This window comes from Salvelinus fontinalis, chromosome 2 (assembly GCF_029448725.1).
Source record: "Salvelinus fontinalis isolate EN_2023a chromosome 2, ASM2944872v1, whole genome shotgun sequence".
NCBI lineage: Eukaryota > Metazoa > Chordata > Actinopteri > Salmoniformes > Salmonidae > Salvelinus > Salvelinus fontinalis.
In genome coordinates, this window is record NC_074666.1 from 59,776,235 (window position 1) to 59,799,562 (window position 23,328).

Genomic DNA, 23,328 nt, shown 5'->3' on the forward strand with positions numbered 1-23,328 from the left:
CCCTAAACTAGGTCTAAAATCATGTTTGATGCAATTTCTAAGTAATAACAAGTTCAGGACTGGCAGTAGAGATGATAGGAACAGTATGAGACCATTTTCACCAGTTTGAAACTGTGAAATATAGATATAAACAGTTTTCCATAAACAAGGTCTGAAATCATGTTTGACTCAATTTGTAAGTAACAACAAGTGCAATAGAAGGAACGAGATGATAGGAACACTAGGAGACAATTTTCACCAGTTTGCAACTGTGAAATGTAGATATAAACAGTTTTCCATAAACAAGGTCTAAAATCATGTTTGATGCAATTTCTAAGTAATAACAAGTTCAGGACTGGCAGTAGAGATGATAGAAACACTATGAGACAATTTTCAGCAGTTTTCAACTGTGAAATATAGATATTAACCTGTCTAGGATGAGGGTGCCGCTAGCGGCACTCCCCCCCCACCCCCACTGAAAAGGCAGAGCCGCGAAATTCAATTTTTTTTTTTTTTTTTTAAATATTTAACTTTCACACATTAAAGTCCAATACAGCTAATGAAAGACACAGATCTTGTGAATCCAGCCAACATGTCCGATTTTTAAAATGTTTTACAGGGAAGACACAATATGTAAAGATGTACATCTATTACCTAAAAACACATTAGCATAATCCACCATCTTTTATTTGTCCACCAACACCAGTAGCTATCACCAATTCGGCTAAACTAAGATATTTATAGCCCCTAACCAAGAAAAAAACTCATCAGATGACAGTCTGATAACATATTTATGGTATGGGATAGGTTTTGTTAGAAAAATGTGCATATTTCAGGTAGATGGCATAGGTTACAATTGCACCCACCGTCGCAAATGGACAAGAATAACTACATAGAGCAACGTGTTTACCTACTTACTAATCATCAAACATTTCGTAAAAATACACAGCATACACTAATCGAAAGACACAGATCCTGTGAATACAGACAATATTTCAGATTTTCTAAGTGTCTTACAGCGAAAACACAATAAATCGTTATATTAGCATAGCACATAGCACATAGCAGCCCAGCATTGATTCTAGCCAAAGTGAGCGATAACGTCAACATCGCCAAAATATATTATTTTTTTCACTAACCTTCTCAGAATTCTTCAGATGACACCCCTGTAACATCACATTACAACATACATATACAGTTTGTTCGAAAAAGTGCATATTTAGCCACCAAAATCATGGTTAGACAATGTGAAATGTAGCCCAGCTGGTGAGAAAATGTCCGTGCGCCATATTAGACAGTGATCTACTCTTATACATAAATACTCATAAACGTGACTAAAAAATATAGGGTGGACAGGGATTGATAGACAATTTAATTCTTAATACAATCGCGGAATTACATTTTTTAAATTATCCTTACTTTTCAATACAGTTTGCGCCAAGCGAAGCTACGTCAAAAAACATGGCGTCCTAAGCCACTAACATTTTTCGACAGAAACACGATTTATCATAATAAAAATGTCCAACTTTGAGCTGTTCTTCCATCAGTATCTTGGGCAAAGGATCCTTTCTTGGGTCTAATCGTCTTTTGGTGGAAAGCTGTCCTCTTGCCATGTGGAAATGCCAACTGCGTTCAGCATGAACTGGAAGCGTGCCCAGCGATTCACAGCGTTTCAGAAATAAATGTCCCAAAATCGCACTAAACGGATATAAATTGCTATAAAACGCTTTAAATTAACTACCTTATGATGTTTTTAACTCCTATAACGAGTAGAAACATGACCAGAGTAATATTACTCCCTCCACTAATGCTTGGAACAGGTGCGGGTCGGTGTCCTCCAGGCGCATGACGCAGCTCCAAAAGAGTGACTAGCTACAGGGTTTTTTAATTTGTAGTGCCTGTGAACGCGCAATCGACCCCATTCAAATCGTCATCACGTAAAGGCATCCAGGGGAAGACGTAAGCAGTGTCCGTATACTCATAGCAATAACTGTGGCCTTTTAACTGACTCCATGTCAGGGAAATTGCTGTAGAATGGGTTCTGTTCCACTTAGAGACAAAATTTCAACTCCTATAGAAACTATAGACTGTTTCCTATCCAATAATAATAATATGCATATTGTACGATCAAGAATTTTGTGGGAAGCCGTTTCAAAAATTACACGATTAGCATAAATAGTGACAACAGCGCCCCCAGCCTCAACAGGTTAACAGTTTTCCATAAATAAGGTCTAAAATCATGTTTGACGCAATTTGTAAGTAACAACAAGTGCAGTAGAAGGAACGAGATGATAGGAACACTAGGAGACAATTTTCACCAGTTTGCAACTATGAAATATAGATATAAACAGTTTTCCAAAAAACAAGGTCTAAAATCATGGTTGACGCAATCTGAAAGTAGCAACAAGTGTAGTACAAGGAGTCAAGAAGATAGGAACACTATGAGCCATTTTTCAGCAGTTTGCAACTGTGAAACATAGATATAAACAGTTTCCATAAACAATGTCTAAATATCATGTTTGACTCAATTTGTAAGTAACAACAAGTGCAGTAGAAGGAGTCGAGATGATAGGAACACTAGGAGACAATTTTCACCAGTTTGCAACTGTGAAATATAGTTAGAAACAGTTTTCCATAAACTAGGTCTAAAATCATGTTTGACCCAATTTCTAAGTAATAACAAGTTCAGTACTGGCAGTAGAGATGATAGGAACACTATGAGACCATTTTCAACAGTTTGCAACTGTGAAACATAGATATAAACAGTTTCCATAAACAATGTCTAAAATCATGTTTGACTCAATTTGTAAGTAACAGCAAGTGCAGTAGAAGGAATGAGATGATCGGAACAATAGGAGACAATTTTCAGCAGTTTGCAACTGTGAAATGTAGATATAAACAGATTTCCATAAACAAGGTCTAAAATCATGTTTGATGCAATTTCTAAGTAATAACAAGTTCAGGACTGGCAGTAGAGATGATAGGAACACTATGAGACCATTTTCACCAGTTTGAAACTGTGAAATATAGATATAAACAGTTTTCCATAAACAAGGTCTGAAATCATGTTTGACTCAATTTGTAAGTAACAACAAGTGCAATAGAAGGAACGAGATGATAGGAACACTAGGAGACAATTTTCACCAGTTTGCAACTGTGAAATGTAGATATAAACAGTTTTCCCTAAACTAGGTCTAAAATCATGTTTGATGCAATTTATAAGCAATAACAAGTTTAGGACTGGCAGTAGAGATGATAGGAACAATTTGAGACCATTTTCACCAGTTTAAAACTGTGAAATATAGATACGAACAGTTTTCCATAAACAAGGTCTGAAATCATGTTTGTCTTAATTTGTAAGTAACAACAAGTGCAGTAGAAGGAACGAGATGATAGGAACACAAGGAGACAATTTTCACCAGTTTGCAACTGTGAAATGTAGATATAAACAGTTTTCCATAAACAAGGTCTAAAATCATGTTTGACCCAATTTCTAAGTAATAACAAGTTCAGGACTGGCAGTAGAGATGATAGAAACACTATGAGACCATTTTCACCAGTTTGAAACTGTGAAATATAGATATGAACAGTTTTCCATAAACAAGGTCTGAAATCATGTTTGACTCAATTTGTAAGTAACAACAAGTGCAGTAGAAGTAGGGGAGATGATAGGAACACTACGAGACCATTTTCACCAGTTTGATACTGTGAAATAAAGACATAAACAATTTTCCACAAACAAGGTCTAAAATCATGTTTGACGCAATTTCTAAGTAACTACAAGTGCAGTACTGGTAGTAGAGATGATAGAAACACTATGAGACAATTTTCAGCAGTTTGCAATTGTGAAATATAGATATAAACAGTTTTCCATAAACAAGGTCTAAAATTATGTTTGACGCAATTTGTAAGTAACAACAAGTGAAGTACAGGTAGTAGAGATGATAGGAACACTATGAGACAATTTTCACCAGTTTGCAACTGTGAAACATAGATATAAACAGTTTCCATAAACAATGTCTAAAATCATGTTTGACTCAATTTGTAAGTAACAACAAGTGCAGTAGAGGGAATGAGATGATAGGAACACTAGGAGACCATTTTCACCAGTTTGAAACTATGAAATATAGATATAAACAGTTTTCCATAAACAAGGTCTGAAATCATGTTTGACTCAATTTGTAAGTAACAACAAGTGCAGTAGAATGAGTCGAGATGATAGGAACACTAGGAGACCATTTTCACCAGTTTGCAACTGTGAAACATAGATATAAACAGTTTCCATAAACAATGTCTAAAATCAAGTTTGACTCATTTTGTAAGTAACAACAAGTGCAGTAGACGGAACGAGATGATAGGAACACTAGGAGACAATTTTCACCAGTTTGCAACTGTGAAATATAGATATAAACAGTTTTCCATAAACAAGGTCTAAAATCATGTTTGATGCAATTTCTAAGTAATAACAAGTTCAGGACTGGCAGTAGAGATGATAGGAACACTATGAGACCATTTTCAGCAGTTTGCAACTGTGAAATATAGATATTAACAGTTTTCCATAAACAAGGTCTAAAATCATGTTTGACGCAATTTGTAAGTAACAACAAGTGAAGTACAGGTAGTAGAGATGATAGGAACACTATGAGACAATTTTCACCAGTTTGCAACTGTGAAACATAGATATAAACAGTTTCCATAAACAATGTCTAAAATCATGTTTGACTCAATTTGTAAGTAACAACAAGTGCAGTAGAAGGAACGAGATGATAGGAACACTAGGAGACAATTTTCACCAGTTTGCAACTGTGAAATATAGATATAAACAGTTTTCCAAAAAACAAGGTCTAAAATCATGGTTGACGCACTCTGAAAGTAGCAACAAGTGTAGTACAAGGAGTCAAGAAGATAGGAACACTTGAGACAATTTTCAGCAGTTTGCAACTGTGAAATATAGATATAAACAGTTTTCCCTAAACTAGGTCTAAAATCATGTTTGATGCAATTTATAAGCAATAACAAGTTTAGGACTGGCAGTAGAGATGATAGGAACAATTTGAGACCATTTTCACCAGTTTAAAACTGTGAAATATAGATACGAACAGTTTTCCATAAACAAGGTCTGAAATCATGTTTGTCTTAATTTGTAAGTAACAACAAGTGCAGTAGAAGGAACGAGATGATAGGAACACAAGGAGACAATTTTCACCAGTTTGCAACTGTGAAATGTAGATATAAACAGTTTTCCATAAACAAGGTCTAAAATCATGTTTGACCCAATTTCTAAGTAATAACAAGTTCAGGACTGGCAGTAGAGATGATAGAAACACTATGAGACCATTTTCACCAGTTTGAAACTGTGAAATATAGATATGAACAGTTTTCCATAAACAAGGTCTGAAATCATGTTTGACTCAATTTGTAAGTAACAACAAGTGCAGTAGAAGGAGTCGAGATGATAGGAACACTAGGAGACAATTTTCACCAGTTTGCAACTGTGAAATATAGTTCGAAACAGTTTTCCATAAACTAGGTCTAAAATCATGTTTGACGCAATTTCTAAGTAATAACAAGTTCAGGACTGGCAGTAGAGATGATAGGAACACTATGAGACCATTTTCACCAGTTTGGAACTGTGAAATATAGATATAAACAGTTTTCCATAAACAAGGTCTGAAATCATGTTTGACTCAATTTGTAAGTAACAACAAGTGCAGTAGAAGGAACGAGATGATAGGAACACTAGGAGACAATTTTCACCAGTTTGCAACTGTGAAATGTAGATATAAACAGTTTTCCATAAACAAGGTCTAAAATCATGTTTAATGCAATTTCTAAGTAATAACAAGTTCAGGACTGGCAGTAGAGATGATAGGAACACTATGAGACAATTTTCAGCAGTTTGCAACTGTGAAATATAGATATTAACATTTTTCCATAAACAATGTCTAAAATCATGTTTGACGCAATTTGTAAGTAACAACAAGTGAAGTACAGGTAGTAGAGATGATAGGAACACTATGAGACAATTTTCACCAGTTTGCAACTGTGAAACATAGATATAAACAGTTTCCATAAACAATGTCTAAAATCTTGTTTGACTCAATTTGTAAGTAACAACAAGTGCATAGAAGGAACGAGATGATAGGAACACTAGGAGACAATTTTCACCAGTTTGCAACTGTGAAATATAGATATAAACAGTTTTCCAAAAAACAAGGTCTAAAATCATGGTTGACGCAATCTGAAAGTAGCAACAAGTGTAGTACAAGGAGTCAAGAAGATAGGAACACTATGAGACAATTTTCAGCAGTTTGCAACTGTGAAATATAGTTAGAAACAGTTTTCCCTAAACTAGGTCTAAAATCATGTTTGATGCAATTTATAAGCAATAACAAGTTCAGGACTGGCAGTAGAGATGATAGGAACACTATGAGACCATTTTCACCAGTTTGAAACTGTGAAATATAGATATGAACAGTTTTCCATAAACAATGTCTGAAATCACGTTTGACTCAATTTGTAAGTAACAACAAGTGCAGTAGAAGGAGTCGAGATGATAGGAACACTAGGAGACAATTTTCACCAGTTTGCAACTGTGAAATATAGATATAAACAGTTTTCCATAAACAAGGTCTAAAATCATGTTTGATGCAATTTCTAAGTAATAACAAGTTCAGGACTGGCAGTAGAGATGATAGGAACAGTATGAGACCATTTTCACCAGTTTGAAACTGTGAAATATAGATATAAACAGTTTTCCATAAACAAGGTCTGAAATCATGTTTGACTCAATTTGTAAGTAACAACAAGTGCAGTAGAAGGAACGAGATGATAGGAACACTAGGAGACAATTTTCACCAGTTTGCAACTGTGAAATGTAGATATAAACAGTTTTCCATAAACAAGGTCTAAAATCATGTTTAATGCAATTTCTAAGTAATAACAAGTTCAGGACTGGCAGTAGAGATGATAGGAACACTATGAGACAATTTTCAGCAGTTTGCAACTGTGAAATATAGATATTAACATTTTTCCATAAACAATGTCTAAAATCATGTTTGACGCAATTTGTAAGTAACAACAAGTGAAGTACAGGTAGTAGAGATGATAGGAACACTATGAGACAATTTTCACCAGTTTGCAACTGTGAAACATAGATATAAACAGTTTCCATAAACAATGTCTAAAATCTTGTTTGACTCAATTTGTAAGTAACAACAAGTGCATAGAAGGAACGAGATGATAGGAACACTAGGAGACAATTTTCACCAGTTTGCAACTGTGAAATATAGATATAAACAGTTTTCCAAAAAACAAGGTCTAAAATCATGGTTGACGCAATCTGAAAGTAGCAACAAGTGTAGTACAAGGAGTCAAGAAGATAGGAACACTATGAGACAATTTTCAGCAGTTTGCAACTGTGAAATATAGTTAGAAACAGTTTTCCCTAAACTAGGTCTAAAATCATGTTTGATGCAATTTATAAGCAATAACAAGTTCAGGACTGGCAGTAGAGATGATAGGAACACTATGAGACCATTTTCACCAGTTTGAAACTGTGAAATATAGATATGAACAGTTTTCCATAAACAATGTCTGAAATCACGTTTGACTCAATTTGTAAGTAACAACAAGTGCAGTAGAAGGAGTCGAGATGATAGGAACACTAGGAGACAATTTTCACCAGTTTGCAACTGTGAAATATAGATATAAACAGTTTTCCATAAACAAGGTCTAAAATCATGTTTGATGCAATTTCTAAGTAATAACAAGTTCAGGACTGGCAGTAGAGATGATAGGAACAGTATGAGACCATTTTCACCAGTTTGAAACTGTGAAATATAGATATAAACAGTTTTCCATAAACAAGGTCTGAAATCATGTTTGACTCAATTTGTAAGTAACAACAAGTGCAATAGAAGGAACGAGATGATAGGAACACTAGGAGACAATTTTCACCAGTTTGCAACTGTGAAATGTAGATATAAACAGTTTTCCATAAACAAGGTCTAAAATCATGTTTGATGCAATTTCTAAGTAATAACAAGTTCAGGACTGGCAGTAGAGATGATAGAAACACTATGAGACAATTTTCAGCAGTTTTCAACTGTGAAATATAGATATTAACCTGTCTAGGATGAGGGTGCCGCTAGCGGCACTCCCCCCCCACCCCCACTGAAAAGGCAGAGCCGCGAAATTCATTTTTTTTTTTTTTTTTAAATATTTAACTTTCACACATTAAAGTCCAATACAGCTAATGAAAGACACAGATCTTGTGAATCCAGCCAACATGTCCGATTTTTAAAATGTTTTACAGGGAAGACACAATATGTAAAGATGTACATCTATTACCTAAAAATACATTAGCATAATCCACCATCTTTTATTTGTCCACCAACACCAGTAGCTATCACCAATTCGGCTAAACTAAGATATTTATAGCCCCTAACCAAGAAAAAAACTCATCAGATGACAGTCTGATAACATATTTATGGTATGGGATAGGTTTTGTTAGAAAAATGTGCATATTTCAGGTAGATGGCATAGGTTACAATTGCACCCACCGTCGCAAATGGACTAGAATAACTACATAGAGCAACGTGTTTACCTACTTACTAATCATCAAACATTTCGTAAAAATACACAGCATACACTAATCGAAAGACACAGATCCTGTGAATACAGACAATATTTCAGATTTTCTAAGTGTCTTACAGCGAAAACACAATAAATCGTTATATTAGCATAGCACATAGCACATAGCAGCCCAGCATTGATTCTAGCCAAAGTGAGCGATAACGTCAACATCGCCAAAATATATTATTTTTTTCACTAACCTTCTCAGAATTCTTCAGATGACACCCCTGTAACATCACATTACAACATACATATACAGTTTGTTCGAAAAAGTGCATATTTAGCCACCAAAATCATGGTTAGACAATGTGAAATGTAGCCCAGCTGGTGAGAAAATGTCCGTGCGCCATATTAGACAGTGATCTACTCTTATACATAAATACTCATAAACGTGACTAAAAAATATAGGGTGGACAGGGATTGATAGACAATTTAATTCTTAATACAATCGCGGAATTACATTTTTTAAATTATCCTTACTTTTCAATACAGTTTGCGCCAAGCGAAGCTACGTCAAAAAACATGGCGTCCTAAGCCACTAACATTTTTCGACAGAAACACGATTTATCATAATAAAAATGTCCTACTTTGAGCTGTTCTTCCATCAGTATCTTGGGCAAAGGATCCTTTCTTGGGTCTAATCGTCTTTTGGTGGAAAGCTGTCCTCTTGCCATGTGGAAATGCCAACTGCGTTCAGCATGAACTGGAAGCGTGCCCAGCGATTCACAGCGTTTCAGAAATAAATGTCCCAAAATCGCACTAAACGGATATAAATTGCTATAAAACGCTTTAAATTAACTACCTCATGATGTTTTTAACTCCTATAACGAGTAGAAACATGACCAGAGTAATATTACTCCCTCCACTAATGCTTGGAACAGGTGCGGGTCGGTGTCCTCCAGGCGCATGACGCAGCTCCAAAAGAGTGACTAGCTACAGGGTTTTTTAATTTGTAGTGCCTGTGAACGCGCAATCGACCCCATTCAAATCGTCATCACGTAAAGGCATCCAGGGGAAGACGTAAGCAGTGTCCGTATACTCATAGCAATAACTGTGGCCTTTTAACTGACTCCATGTCAGGGAAATTGCTGTAGAATGGGTTCTGTTCCACTTAGAGACAAAATTTCAACTCCTATAGAAACTATAGACTGTTTTCTATCCAATAATAATAATAATATGCATATTGTACGATCAAGAATTTTGTGGGAAGCCGTTTCAAAAATTACACTATTAGCATAAATAGTGACAACAGCGCCCCCAGCCTCAACAGGTTAACAGTTTTCCATAAATAAGGTCTAAAATCATGTTTGACGCAATTTGTAAGTGACAACAAGTGCAGTAGAAGGAACGAGATGATAGGAACACTAGGAGACAATTTTCACCAGTTTGCAACTGTGAAATATAGATATAAACAGTTTTCCAAAAAACAAGGTCTAAAATCATGGTTGACGCAATCTGAAAGTAGCAACAAGTGTAGTACAAGGAGTCAAGAAGATAGGAACACTATGAGCCATTTTTCAGCAGTTTGCAACTGTGAAACATAGATATAAACAGTTTCCATAAACAATGTCTAAATATCATGTTTGACTCAATTTGTAAGTGACAACAAGTGCAGTAGAAGGAGTCGAGATGATAGGAACACTAGGAGACAATTTTCACCAGTTTGCAACTGTGAAATATAGTTAGAAACAGTTTTCCATAAACTAGGTCTAAAATCATGTTTGACCCAATTTCTAAGTAATAACAAGTTCAGTACTGGCAGTAGAGATGATAGGAACACTATGAGACCATTTTCAACAGTTTGCAACTGTGAAACATAGATATAAACAGTTTCCATAAACAATGTCTAAAATCATGTTTGACTCAATTTGTAAGTAACAACAAGTGCAGTAGAAGGAATGAGATGATCGGAACAATAGGAGACAATTTTCAGCAGTTTGCAACTGTGAAATGTAGATATAAACAGTTTTCCATAAACAAGGTCTAAAATCATGTTTGATGCAATTTCTAAGTAATAACAAGTTCAGGACTGGCAGTAGAGATGATAGGAACACTATGAGACCATTTTCACCAGTTTGAAACTGTGAAATATAGATATAAACAGTTTTCCATAAACAAGGTCTGAAATCATGTTTGACTCAATTTGTAAGTAACAACAAGTGCAATAGAAGGAACGAGATGATAGGAACACTAGGAGACAATTTTCACCAGTTTGCAACTGTGAAATGTAGATATAAACAGTTTTCCCTAAACTAGGTCTAAAATCATGTTTATTGCAATTTCTAAGTGATAACAAGTTCAGGACTGGCAGTAGAGATGATAGAAACACTATGAGACAATTTTCAGCAGTTTGCAACTGTGAAATATAGATATTAACCTGTCTAGGATCAGCGTGGCGCTAGCGGCACACCCCCCCCCCCCCCCACTGAAAAACCAGTGCCGCGAAATTCAAAATTTTTTTTTTTTTTAAATATTTAACTTTCACACATTAAAGTCCAATACAGCTAATGAAAGACACAGATCTTGTGAATCCAGTCAACATTTCCGATTTTTAAAATGTTTTACAGGGAAGACACAATATGTAAAGATGTACATCTATTACCTAAAAACACATTAGCATAATCCACCATCTTTTATTTGTCCACCAACACCAGTAGCCATCACCAATTCGGCTAAACTAAGATATTTATAGCCCCTAACCAACAAAAAAACTCATTAGATGACAGTCTGATAACATATTTATGGTATGGGATAGGTTTTGTTAGAAAAAAGTGCATATTTCAGGTAGATTTCATAGGTTACAATTGCACCCACCGTCACAAATGGAATAGAAAAACTACTTAGAGCAACGTGTTTACCTACTTACTAATCATCAAACATTTCGTAAAAATACACAGCATACACGAATCGAAAGACACAGATCCTGTGAATACAGACAATATTTCAGATTTTCTAAGTGTCTTACAGCGAAAACACAATAAATCGTTATATTAGCTTAGCACATAGCAATTAGCAGCCCAGCATTGATTCTAGCCAAAGTGAGCGATAAAAGTCAACATCGCCAAAAGATATTAATTTTTTCACTAACCTTCTCAGAATTCTTCCGATGACACTCCTGTAACATCACATTACAACATGCATATACAGTTTGATCGAAAATGTTTATATTTAGCCACCAAAATCATGGTTAGACAATGTGAAATGTAGCTCAGTTGGTCAGAAAATTTCCTTGCGCCACTTAGACAGTGATCTACTCTTATACATAAATACTCATAAACGTGACTAAAAAATATAGGGTGGACAGGGATTGATAGACAATTTAATTCTTAATACAATTGCGTTATTACATTTTTTTATTTATCCTTACTTTTCAATACAGTTTGCGCCAAGCGAAGCTACGTCAAAAAACATGGCGTCCTAAGCCACTAAAATGTTTCGACAGAAACACGATTTATCATAATAAAAATGTCCTACCTTGAGCTGTTCTTCCATCAGTATCTTGGGCAAAGGATCCTTTCTTGGGAGGAATCGTCTTTTGGTGGAAAGCTGTCCTCTTGCCATGTGGAAATGCCTACTGCGTTCGGGATGAACTGAAAAGCGTGCCCAACTATTCACATCGTTGCAAAAATAAATGTCCCAAAATCGCACTAAACGGATATAAATTGCTATAAAACGCTTTAAATTAACTACCTTATGATGTTTTTAACTCCTATAACGAGTGAAAAGATGACCGGAGAAATATAACAGGCTAAACTAACGCTTGGAACAGGAGCGGGTCGGTGTCCAGCACGCGCGTTACGCACCAAGGAAAGACTTGCTAGCTACAGGGTTTTTTGATTTATAGGGCCTGTGAACGCGCAATCGACCCCATTGGAATCGTCATCACGTAAAGGCATCCAGGGGAAGACGTAAGAAGTGTCCGTATAGTCATAGCAATATCAGTGCCGTTTTAACTGACTTCAGAACAGTGGCCAACATTTCTGAAATCTGAATCCATGTCAGGGAAATTGCTGTAGAATGGGCTCTGTTCCACTTAGAGACAAAATTTCAACTCCTATAGAAACTATAGACTGTTTTCTATCCAATAATAATAATAATATGCATATTGTACGATCAAGGATTTTGTGGGAAGCCGTTTCAAAAATTACCCAAATTAGCATAAATAGTCTAAACAGCTTCCCCATCCCCAACAGGTTAACAGTTTTCCATAAACAATGTCTAAAATCATGTTTGACGCAATTTGTAAGTAACAACAAGTGAAGTACAGGTAGTAGAGATGATAGGAACACTATGAGACAATTTTCACCAGTTTGCAACTGTGAAACATAGATATAAACAGTTTCCATAAACAATGTCTATAATCATGTTTGACTCAATTTGTAAGTAACAACAAGTGCAGTAGAAGGAACGAGATGATAGGAATACTAGGAGACAATTTTCACCAGTTTGCAACTGTGAAATATAGATATAAACAATTTTCCAAAAAACAAGGTCTAAAATCATGGTTGACGCAATCTGAAAGTAGCAACAAGTGTAGTACAAGGAGTCAAGAAGATAGGAACACTATGAGACAATTTTCAGCAGTTTGCAACTGTGAAATATAGATATAAACATTTTTCCCTAAACTAGGTCTAAAATCATGTTTGATGCAATTTATAAGCAATAACAAGTTCAGGACTGGCAGTAGAGATGATAGAAACACTATGAGACCATTTTCACCAGTTTGAAACTGTGAAATATAGATATGAACAGTTTTCCATAAACAAGGTCTGAAATCATGTTTAACTCAATTTGTAAGTAACAACAAGTGCAGTAGAAGGAGTCGAGATGATAGGAACACTAGGAGACAATTTTCACCAGTTTGCAACTGTGAAATATAGTTCGAAACAGTTTTCCATAAACTAGGTCTAAAATCATGTTTGACCCAATTTCTAAGTAATAACAAGTTCAGGACTGGCAGTAGAGATGATAGGAACACTATGAGACCATTTTCACCAGTTTGGAACTGTGAAATATAGATATAAACAGTTTTCCATAAACAAGGTCTGAAATCATGTTTGACTCAATTTGTAAGTAACAACAAGTGCAGTAGAAGGAACGAGATGATAGGAACACTAGGAGACAATTTTCACCAGTTTGCACCTGTGAAATATAGATATAAACAGTTTTCCATAAACAAGGTCTAAAATCATGTTTAATGCAATTTCTAAGTAATAATAAGTTCAGGACTGGCAGTAGAGATGATAGGAACACTATGAGACAATTTTCAGCAGTTTGCAACTGTGAAATATAGATATTAACATTTTTCCATAAACAATGTCTAAAATCATGTTTGACGCAATTTGTAAGTAACAACAAGTGAAGTACAGGTAGTAGAGATGATAGGAACACTATGAGACAATTTTCACCAGTTTGCAACTGTGAAACATAGATATAAACAGTTTCCATAAACAATGTCTAAAATCTTGTTTGACTCAATTTGTAAGTAACAACAAGTGCATAGAAGGAACGAGATGATAGGAACACTAGGAGACAATTTTCACCAGTTTGCAACTGTGAAATATAGATATAAACAGTTTTCCAAAAAACAAGGTCTAAAATCATGGTTGACGCAATCTGAAAGTAGCAACAAGTGTAGTACAAGGAGTCAAGAAGATAGGAACACTATGAGACAATTTTCAGCAGTTTGCAACTGTGAAATATAGTTAGAAACAGTTTTCCCTAAACTAGGTCTAAAATCATGTTTGATGCAATTTATAAGCAATAACAAGTTCAGGACTGGCAGTAGAGATGATAGGAACACTATGAGACCATTTTCACCAGTTTGAAACTGTGAAATATAGATATGAACAGTTTTCCATAAACAATGTCTGAAATCACGTTTGACTCAATTTGTAAGTAACAACAAGTGCAGTAGAAGGAGTCGAGATGATAGGAACACTAGGAGACAATTTTCACCAGTTTGCAACTGTGAAATATAGATATAAACAGTTTTCCATAAACAAGGTCTAAAATCATGTTTGATGCAATTTCTAAGTAATAACAAGTTCAGGACTGGCAGTAGAGATGATAGGAACAGTATGAGACCATTTTCACCAGTTTGAAACTGTGAAATATAGATATAAACAGTTTTCCATAAACAAGGTCTGAAATCATGTTTGACTCAATTTGTAAGTAACAACAAGTGCAATAGAAGGAACGAGATGATAGGAACACTAGGAGACAATTTTCACCAGTTTGCAACTGTGAAATGTAGATATAAACAGTTTTCCATAAACAAGGTCTAAAATCATGTTTGATGCAATTTCTAAGTAATAACAAGTTCAGGACTGGCAGTAGAGATGATAGAAACACTATGAGACAATTTTCAGCAGTTTTCAACTGTGAAATATAGATATTAACCTGTCTAGGATGAGGGTGCCGCTAGCGGCACTCCCCCCCCACCCCCACTGAAAAGGCAGAGCCGCGAAATTAAAAAAATATATATTTTTTAAATATTTAACTTTCACACATTAAAGTCCAATACAGCTAATGAAAGACACAGATCTTGTGAATCCAGCCAACATGTCCGATTTTTAAAATGTTTTACAGGGAAGACACAATATGTAAAGATGTACATCTATTACCTAAAAACACATTAGCATAATCCACCATCTTTTATTTGTCCACCAACACCAGTAGCTATCACCAATTCGGCTAAACTAAGATATTTATAGCCCCTAACCAAGAAAAAAACTCATCAGATGACAGTCTGATAACATATTTATGGTATGGGATAGGTTTTGTTAGAAAAATGTGCATATTTCAGGTAGATGGCATAGGTTACAATTGCACCCACCGTCGCAAATGGACTAGAATAACTACATAGAGCAACGTGTTTACCTACTTACTAATCATCAAACATTTCGTAAAAATACACAGCATACACTAATCGAAAGACACAGATCCTGTGAATGCAGACAATATTTCAGATTTTCTAAGTGTCTTACAGCGAAAACACAATAAATCGTTATATTAGCATAGCACATAGCACATAGCAGCCCAGCATTGATTCTAGCCAAAGTGAGCGATAACGTCAACATCGCCAAAATATATTATTTTTTTCACTAACCTTCTCAGAATTCTTCAGATGACACCCCTGTAACATCACATTACAACATACATATACAGTTTGTTCGAAAAAGTGCATATTTAGCCACCAAAATCATGGTTAGACAATGTGAAATGTAGCCCAGCTGGTGAGAAAATGTCCGTGCGCCATATTAGACAGTGATCTACTCTTATACATAAATACTCATAAACGTGACTAAAAAATATAGGGTGGACAGGGATTGATAGACAATTTAATTCTTAATACAATCGCGGAATTACATTTTTTAAATTATCCTTACTTTTCAATACAGTTTGCGCCAAGCGAAGCTACGTCAAAAAACATGGCGTCCTAAGCCACTAACATTTTTCGACAGAAACACGATTTATCATAATAAAAATGTCCTACTTTGAGCTGTTCTTCCATCAGTATCTTGGGCAAAGGATCCTTTCCTGGGTCTAAGCTGTCCTCTTGCCATGTGGAAATGCCAACTGCGTTCAGCATGAACTGGAAGCGTGCCCAGCGATTCACAGCGTTTCAGAAATAAATGTCCCAAAATCGCACTAAACGGATATAAATTGCTATAATACGCTTTAAATTAACTACCTTATGATGTTTTTAACTCCTATAACGAGTAGAAACATGACCAGAGTAATATTACTCCCTCCACTAATGCTTGGAACAGGTGCGGGTCGGTGTCCTCCAGGCGCATGACGCAGCTCCAAAAGAGTGACTAGCTACAGGGTTTTTTAATTTGTAGTGCCTGTGAACGCGCAATCGACCCCATTCAAATCGTCATCACGTAAAGGCATCCAGGGGAAGACGTAAGCAGTGTCCGTATACTCATAGCAATAACTGTGGCCTTTTAACTGACTCCATGTCAGGGAAATTGCTGTAGAATGGGTTCTGTTCCACTTAGAGACAAAATTTCAACTCCTATAGAAACTATAGACTGTTTTCTATCCAATAATAATAATAATATGCATATTGTACGATCAAGAATTTTGTGGGAAGCCGTTTCAAAAATTACAGGATTAGCATAAATAGTGACAACAGCGCCCCCAGCCTCAACAGGTTAACAGTTTTCCATAAACAAGGTCTAAAATCATGTTTGACGCAATTTGTAAGTAACAACAAGTGCAGTAGAAGGAACGAGATGATAGGAACACTAGGAGACAATTTTCACCAGTTTGCAACTGTGAAATATAGATATAAACAGTTTTCCAAAAAACAAGGTCTAAAATCATGGTTGACGCAATCTGAAAGTAGCAACAAGTGTAGTACAAGGGGTCAAGAAGATAGGAACACTATGAGCCATTTTTCAGCAGTTTGCAACTGTGAAACATAGATATAAACAGTTTCCATAAACAATGTCTAAATATCATGTTTGACTCAATTTGTAAGTAACAACAAGTGCAGTAGAAGGAGTCGAGATGATAGGAACACTATGAGACCATTTTCAACAGTTTGCAACTGTGAAACATAGATATAAACAGTTTCCATAAACAATGTCTAAAATCATGTTTGACTCAATTTGTAAGTAACAACAAGTGCAGTAGAAGGAATGAGATGATCGGAACAATAGGAGACAATTTTCAGCAGTTTGCAACTGTGAAATGTAGATATAAACAGTTTTCCATAAACAAGGTCTAAAATCATGTTTGATGCAATTTCTAAGTAATAACAAGTTCAGGACTGGCAGTAGAGATGATAGGAACACTATGAGACCATTTTCACCAGTTTGAAACTGTGAAATATAGATATAAACAGTTTTCCATAAACAAGGTCTGAAATCATGTTTGACTCAATTTGTAAGTAACAACAAGTGCAATAGAAGGAACGAGATGATAGGAACACTAGGAGACAATTTTCACCAGTTTGCAACTGTGAAATGTAGATATAAACAGTTTTCCATAAACAAGGTCTAAAATCATGTTTGATGCAATTTCTAAGTAATAACAAGTTCAGGACTGGCAGTAGAGATGATAGAAACACTATGAGACAATTTTCAGCAGTTTGCAGCTGTGAAATATAGATATTAACAGTTTTCCATAAACAAGGTCTAAAATCATGTTTGACGCAATTTGTAAGTAACAACAAGTGAAGTACAGGCAGTAGAGATGATAGGAACACTATGAGACAATTTTCACCAGATTGAAACTGTGAAACATAGATATAAACAGTTTCCATAAACAATGTCTAAAATCATGTTTGACGCAATTTGTAAGTAACAACAAGTGCAGGAGAAGGAACGAGATGATAGGAACACTAGGAGACAATTTTCACCAGTTTGCAACTGTGAAATATAGATATAAACAGTTTTCCAAAAAACAAGGTCTAAAATCATGGTTGACGCAATCTGAAAGTAGCAACAAGTGTAGTACAAGGAGTCAAGAAGATAGGAACACTATGAGCCATTTTTCAGCAGTTTGCAACTGTGAAACATAGATATAAACAGTTTCCATAAACAATGTCTAAATATCATGTTTGACTCAATTTGTAAGTAACAACAAGTGCAGTAGAAGGAGTCGAGATGATAGGAACACTAGGAGACAATTTTCACCAGTTTGCAACTGTGAAATATAGTTAGAAACAGTTTTCCATAAACTAGGTCTAAAATCATGTTTGACCCAATTTCTAAGTAATAACAAGTTCAGTACTGGCAGTAGAGATGATAGGAACACTATGAGACCATTTTCAACAGTTTGCAACTGTGAAACATAGATATAAACAGTTTCCATAAACAATGTCTAAAATCATGTTTGACTCAATTTGTAAGTAACAACAAGTGCAGTAGAAGGAATGAGATGATCGGAACAATAGGAGACAATTTTCAGCAGTTTGCAACTGTGAAATGTAGATATAAACAGTTTTCCATAAACAAGGTCTAAAATCATGTTTGATGCAATTTCTAAGTAATAACAAGTTCAGGACTGGCAGTAGAGATGATAGGAACACTATGAGACCATTTTCACTAGTTTGAAACTGTGAAATATAGATATAAACAGTTTTCCATAAACAAGGTCTGAAATCATGTTTGACTCAATTTGTAAGTAACAACAAGTGCAATAGAAGGAACGAGATGATAGGAACACTAGGAGACAATTTTCACCAGTTTGCAACTGTGAAATGTAGATATAAACAGTTTTCCATAAACAAGGTCTAAAATCATGTTTGATGCAATTTCTAAGTAATAACAAGTTCAGGACTGGCAGTAGAGATGATAGAAACACTATGAGACAATTTTCAGCAGTTTGCAGCTGTGAAATATAGATATTAACAGTTTTCCATAAACAAGGTCTAAAATCATGTTTGACGCAATTTGTAAGTAACAACAAGTGAAGTACAGGCAGTAGAGATGATAGGAACACTATGAGACAATTTTCACCAGATTGAAACTGTGAAACATAGATATAAACAGTTTCCATAAACAATGTCTAAAATCATGTTTGACGCAATTTGTAAGTAACAACAAGTGCAGGAGAAGGAACGAGATGATAGGAACACTAGGAGACAATTTTCACCAGTTTGCAACTGTGAAATATAGATATAAACAGTTTTCCAAAAAACAAGGTCTAAAATCATGGTTGACGCAATCTGAAAGTAGCAACAAGTGTAGTACAAGGAGTCAAGAAGATAGGAACACTATGAGCCATTTTTCAGCAGTTTGCAACTGTGAAACATAGATATAAACAGTTTCCATAAACAATGTCTAAAATCATGTTTGACTCAATTTGTAAGTAACAACAAGTGCAGTAGAAGGAGTCGAGATGATAGGAACACTAGGAGACAATTTTCACCAGTTTGCAACTGTGAAATATAGATATAAACAGTTTTCCATAAACAAGGTCTAAAATCATGTTTGATGCAATTTCTAAGTAATAACAAGTTCAGGACTGGCAGTAGAGATGATAGGAACACTATGAGACCATTTTCAGCAGTTTGCAACTGTGAAATATAGATATTAACAGTTTTCCATAAACAATGTCTAAAATCATGTTTGACGCAATTTGTAAGTAACAACAAGTGCAGTACAGGTAGTAGAGATGATAGGAACACTATGAGACAATTTTCACCAGTTTGCAACTGTGAAACATAGATATAAACAGTTTCCATAAACAATGTCTAAAATCATGTTTGACTCAATTTGCAAGTAACAACAATTGCAGTAGAAGGAACGAGATGATAGGAACACTAGGAGACAATTTTCACCAGTTTGCAACTGTGAAATGTAGATATAAACAGTTTTCCATAAACAAGGTCTAAAATCATGTTTGATGCAATTTCTAAGTAATAACAAGTTCAGGACTGGCAGTAGAGATGATAGAAACACTATGAGACAATTTTCAGCAGTTTGCAACTGTGAAATATAGATATTAACAGTTTTCCATAAACAATGTCTAAAATCATGTTTGACTCAATTTGTAAGTAACAACAAGTGAAGTACAGGTAGTAGAGATGATAGGAACACTATGAGACAATTTTCACCAGTTTGCAACTGTGAAACATAGATATAAACAGTTTCCATAAACAATGTCTAAAATCATGTTTGACTCAATTTGTAAGTAACAACAAGTGCAGTAGAAGGAGTCGAGATGATAGGAACACTAGGAGACAATTTTCACCAGTTTGAAACTGTGAAATATAGATATAAACAGTTTTCCATAAACAAGGTCTGAAATCATGTTTGACTCAATTTGTAAGTAACAACAAGTGCAGTAGAAGGAACGAGATGATAGGAACACTAGGAGACAATTTTCACCAGTTTAACCTGTTGGGGATGGGGGCGCTGTTTAGACTACTTATGCTAATGTGGCTAATTTTTTAAACGGCTTCCCACAAAATCCTTGATCGTACAATATGCATATTATTATTATTATTGGATAGAAAACAGTCTATAGTTTCTATAGGAGTTGAAATTTTGTCTCTAAGTGGAACAGAGCCCATTCTACAGCAATTTCCCTGACATGGAGTCAGATTTGAGACATGTTGGCCACTTTTCTGAAGTCAGTTAAAAGGGCACTGTCGTTGCTATGACTATACGGACACTTCTTACGTCTTCCCCTGGATGCCTTTACGTGATGACGATTCCAACGGGCTCGATTGCGCGTTCACAGGCCCTACAAATGAAAAAACTCTGAAGCTAGTCATTCTTTGGGAGCTGCGTAACGCGCGTGGAAGACACCGACCCTCTCCTGTTCCAAGCGTTAGTTTAGCCTGTTATATTTCTCCGGTCATCTTTTCACTCGTTATAGGAGTTAAAAACATCATAAGGTAGTTAATTTAAAGCGTTTTATAGCAATTTATATCCGTTTAGTGCGATTTTGGGACATTTATTTTTGCAACGATGTGAAAAGTTGGGCACGCTTTTCAGTTCATCCCGAACGCAGTTGACTTTTCCACATGGCAAGAGGACAGCTTTCCACCAAAAGACGATTTCTCCCAAGAAAGGATCCTTTGCCCAAGATACTGATGGAAGAACAGCTCAAGGCAGGACATTTTTATTATGATAAATCGTGTTTCTGTCGAAACATTTTAGTGGCTTAGGACGCCATGTTTTTTGACGTAGCTTCGCTTGGCGCAAACTGTATTGAAAAGTAAGGATAAATTAAAAAATGTAATAACGCAATTGTATTAAGAATTAAATTGTCTATCAATCCCTGTCCACCCTATATTTTTTAGTCACGTTTATGAGTATTTATGTATAAGAGTAGATCACTGTCTAAGTGGCGCAAGGACATTTTCTTTACCAGCTTGTCTACATTTCACATTGTCTAACCATGATTTTGGTGGCTGAATATAAACATTTTCGATCAAACTCTATATGGATTGTGTAATATGATGTTACAGGAGTGTCATCTGAAGAATTCTGAGAAGGTTAGTGAAAAAATTAATATATTTTTGGCGATGTTGACGTTATCGCCCACTTTGGCTAGAATCAATGCTGGGCTGCTATGTGCTATGTGCTATGCTAATATAACGATTTATTGTGTTTTCGCTGTAAGACACTTAGAAAATCTGAAATATTGTCTGTATTCACAGGATCTGTGTCTTTCGATTCGTGTATGCTGTGTATTTTTACGAAATGTTTGATGATTAGTAGTTAGGTAAACACGTTGCTCATTGTAATTATTCTAGTCCATTTGTGATGGTGGGTGCAATTGTAAACTATGCCATATACCTGAAATATGCACTTTTTTCTAACAAAACCTATCCCATACCATAAATATGTTATCAGACTGTCATCTAATGAGTTTTTTTGTTGGTTAGGGGCTATAAATATCTTAGTTTAGCCGAATTGGTGATGGCTACTGGTGTTGGTGGACAAATAAAAGATGGTGGATTATGCTAATGTGTTTTTAGGTAATAGATGTACATCTTTACATATTGTGTCTTCCCTGTAAAACATTTTAAAAATCGGAAATGTTGACTGGATTCATAAGATCTGTGTCTTTCATTAGCTGTATTGGACTTTAATGTGTGAAAGTTAAATATTTTAAAAAAATATTTTTTTTGAATTTCGCGGCACTGGTTTTTCAGTGGGGGGGGGGGGGGGGTGCCGCTAGCGCCACGCTGATCCTAGACAGGTTAAAACTGTGAAACATAGATATAAACAGTTTTCCATAAACAATGTCTAAAATCATGTTTGACTCAATTTGTAAGTAACAACAAGTGCAGTAGAAGGAGTCGAGATGATAGGAACACTAGGAGACAATTTTCACCAGTTTGCAACTGTGAAATATAGTTATAAACAGTTGTCCATAAACTAGGTCTAAAATCATGTTTGACCCAATTTCTAAGTAATAACAAGTTCAGTACTGGCAGTAGAGATGATAGGAACACTATGAGACAATTTTCAGCAGTTTGCAACTGTGAAATATAGATATAAACAGTTTTCCATAAACAAGGTCTAAAATCATGTTTGATGCAATTTATAAGTAATAACAAGTTCAGGACTGGCAGTAGAGATGATAGAAACACTATGAGACAATTTTCAGCAGTTTGCAACTGTGAAATATAGATATTAACAGTTTTCCATAAACAAGGTCTAAAATCATGTTTGACGCAATTTGTAAGTAACAACAAGTGAAGTACAGGTAGTAGAGATTATAGGAACACTATGAAACAATTTTCACCAGTTTGCAACTGTGAAAAATAAATATAAACAGTTTCCATAAACAATGTCTAAAATCATGTTTGACTCAATTTGTAAGTAACAACAAGTGCAGTAGAAGGAACGAGATGATAGGAACACTAGGAGACAATTTTCACCAGTTTGCAACTGTGAAATATAGATATAAACAATTTTCCAAAAAACAAGGTCTAAAATCATGGTTGACGCAATCTGAAAGTAGCAACAAGTGTAGTACAAGGAGTCAAGAAGATAGGAACACTATGAGACAATTTTCAGCAGTTTGCAACTGTGAAATATAGATATAAACAGTTTTCCCTAAACTAGGTCTAAAATCATGTTTGATGCAATTTATAAGCAATAACAAGTTCAGGACTGGCAGTAGAGATGATAGGAACACTATGAGACCATTTTCACCAGTTTGAAACTGTGAAATATAGATATAAACAGTTTTCCATAAACAAGGTCTGAAATCATGTTTGACTCAATT